The sequence below is a fragment of the Mesocricetus auratus genome, unplaced genomic scaffold (genome assembly GCF_017639785.1).
Source record: "Mesocricetus auratus isolate SY011 unplaced genomic scaffold, BCM_Maur_2.0 contig_10601_pilon_obj, whole genome shotgun sequence".
Classification (NCBI taxonomy): Eukaryota; Metazoa; Chordata; class Mammalia; order Rodentia; family Cricetidae; genus Mesocricetus; species Mesocricetus auratus.
The window spans coordinates 16,176-19,261 of NW_024429746.1; the positions used below are offsets into that span (position 1 = coordinate 16,176).

Here is a 3,086-nt window from a genome sequence, read left to right on the forward strand (position 1 = left end):
CCATAGGATTGTAGGCTGGCACTCCCCAGATCTATGTCTAAAATCCATATATGAGAGAGTACATGCCATGTTTCTCTTTTTGTGACTGGGTTACCTCACTCAGGATGGTTTCTTCTAGTGTCATCCATTTGCCTGCGAATCTCATGATTCCATTATTTTTTTCTGCTGAATAGTACTCCATTGTGTAGATGTACCACATTTTCTCTATCCACTCTTCGGGTGAGGGACATCTAGGTTGCTTCCAAGTTCTGGCTATTACAAATAAAGCTGCTATGAACATAGTGGAACAGACATCTTTGTTGTATGAATGGGCATCTTTTGGATATATGCCTAAGAGTGGAGTTGCTGGGTCTTGTGGTAGGTTTATTCCCATTTTTCTGAGGAATCTCCATACTGCTTTCCAAAGTGGCTGAACCAGTTGGCACTCCCACCAGCAATGGAGGAGTGTCCCCTTTCACCACATCCTCTCCAGCATAAATTGTCATTGGTGTTTTTGATTTTAGCCATTCTGACAGGAGTGAGATGGTATCTCAGAGTTGTTTTGATTTGCATTTCCCGGATGGCTAAGGATGTTGAGCACTTTCTCAAGTGCCTCTCAGCCATTTTAGACTCCTCTATTGAAAACTCTCTATTTAGTTCTGCAGCCCACTTTTTAATTGGGTCCTTTGCTGTTTTGGAGACTTGCTTCTTGAGTTCTTTGTAAATTTTGGAGATCAACCCTCTGTCAGATGTGGGATTAGTGAATATTTTTTCCCATTCTGTGGGCTGCCTTTTTGTCTTGCTGACTGTGTCCTTTGCCTTACAGAAGCTTCTCAGTTTCAGTAGGTCCCATTTATTAATTGTTGATCTCACTGTCTGTGCTACTGGTGTTATGTTCAGGAAGCTGTCTCCTGTACCAATTCGTTCAAGGATACCACCCACTTTCTCTTCTAAGAGGTTCAGTGTGGCTGGATTTATGTTGAGGTCTTTGATCCATTTGGACTTAAGTTTTGTGCATGGCGATAAACATGGATCGATCTGCATTCTTCTACATGCCAGTCTCCAATTATGCCAGCACCATTTGTTGAAGATGCTTTCTTTATTCCATTGTATATTTTTAGCTTCTTTGTCAAAGATCAGATGTTCGTACGTGTGTGGGTTAATACCCGGATTTTCAATTCGATTCTATTGGTCTACCTGTCTATTTTTGTGCCAATACCAAGCTGAGGTCAGAGATGGTGGTGCCTCCAGACATTGTTGAACAGGGTTGTTTTGGCTATCCTGGGTAGAATTCTCGCCTGCCATGCTTGTTTTTTAAATGCACTAATTTTAATAAAATATTTTGAATAAATAGATTTTGCCCTATGTTTATATTTCACCTATCATTGGTGATTTAAGCCAGAATTTCAAACAAAGTGGAAAAGAGTTCTGTCACTGCCTCACCAAGCAATGCTTTGGTAATTTTGTTATAATTTATTACTGTACTTAATTTTAAACTGATAAGAACAGATACTATACTTGATCTTAGCCAAAAGACCAAGAAGTGATTGTTGTTAATTTTTTTTGTTGGTTTTTTTTTTGTTTTTTTGAGACAGGGTTTCTCTGTGGCTTTGGGGGCTGTCCTGGAACTCGCTTGGTAGTCCAGGCTGGCCTCGAACTTACAGAGATCCGCCTGCCTCTGCCTCCCGAGTGCTGGGATTAAAGGCATGTGCCACCAACGCCCGGCTGATTGTTGTTAATTTTAACCCCTGGAGTGTCAAGAAAATTTCCTGGGGGGTGACCCATTAAGCTGAAGTCTCCCCTCACAGTGGTCTCCAGAAAATTCAAAGGTCACATGCACATTCCAGATCACTGAGGTGGAGATGGATAAATCCCTGGGAAAGAAGCTGAGGGATCACAGGTGTGGAGTGAAAGCAGTTCATACTCTCTCAAAAATATGCCACTTGCTGTGTACTTATAACCATTCATTGAATGGCCAGTCTGCAAGGAGAGAATCCACCATCAGTACTGTGCCTTGATGATGACTGTGCTGGGGATACGGGGTTAATGGGACCTCAGCATATTCAGCAATTTGTGGTTTGTCCCGTCTGCTGCTCGGCCTTGTGTCCGAGAACGTGCGGAGGGTGTCGGGGATTGACAACACAGAGACTTGTTCAACGATGTAAAGAAAACTTTAAGCAGGCCCCAAAAAGGTTCAAGAAAACTTCCTAAGAAAGGCTCCCACCAGAGAAGCTTCTGCTCTCTCCTCTCCCCTGGCTGGTTCTGCTCTGACCCCAGAAACTGATCTGGGTGTGGCAGAAGGGGCGGTTAGTCTTTGGACAAGGTCGAGGTCAGGGTGGTTTCTGTGGGCAGGGCTTTTCCCAGGAACTTAATGCCCCCAGGCATTGTATTGTTTTTAGTAAACATTGTCTTACAGCTGCCTACTCCCAGGCAGAAGGGGAAGTGGGTCTCTGTCAAGGTCTGGTGTTCCCACAATTCACCCCTTTTTATTTTTAAATGAGGCACTCCTGGCTTAGATCAAGTAGGGTCACCCTCCCTTTCCCGTCCTTGGGGGACCTTGAACCCCTGTCTTAGGCGGGAGTGGTCTTCCCCACAGGTTGCCCGTCGTCGGAGACACCCCAACTTTAAATCATCTGTAACCAACCTTCATGGCTATCGGGATTGCCATGGGCTAGGCTAAGCAATACTTGGTTACGGATCTCTTGCCTCTGGAACAAGGCATGTTTGAGCCCGGCATAAAGCCAGAATGCCTACCGCCACTGCCACCATTTCCAGGACCCCCATTGACATAGCGCCTCTCCATCACCGTACCCATCACCAGATCTGGGCCATAACATTCTACCAGCCTTCGTCTGTTACAAGGGTAACCCGCACGTGATTTACATTCTGTTACAAGGGTAACCCACACGTGATTTACATTTACAATTTGATAAAGTTTACAATTGTTCCAAGATCTGCTCAGGAAAGCATTTAGAAAGTGCACTTGCACAGATACATTCGGTACAATCATTGATGTTACACATGTAGCATTATGAAAAATATGAACAATAGGCTTGTTGCACTATCCACAGAGCACCAATTTGTTCCTGTGGTGATGCAGTTTGTTG

General features: G+C 44.1%; 1 pseudogene; it reads right to left on the reverse strand.

The window, feature by feature from the left end:
- Nucleotides 1-1,399: 1,399 nt before the first annotated feature.
- LOC121138005 lies at nucleotides 1,400-1,527 on the reverse strand (annotated as a pseudogene).
- Between the last annotated feature and the right edge of the window lie 1,559 nt (nucleotides 1,528-3,086).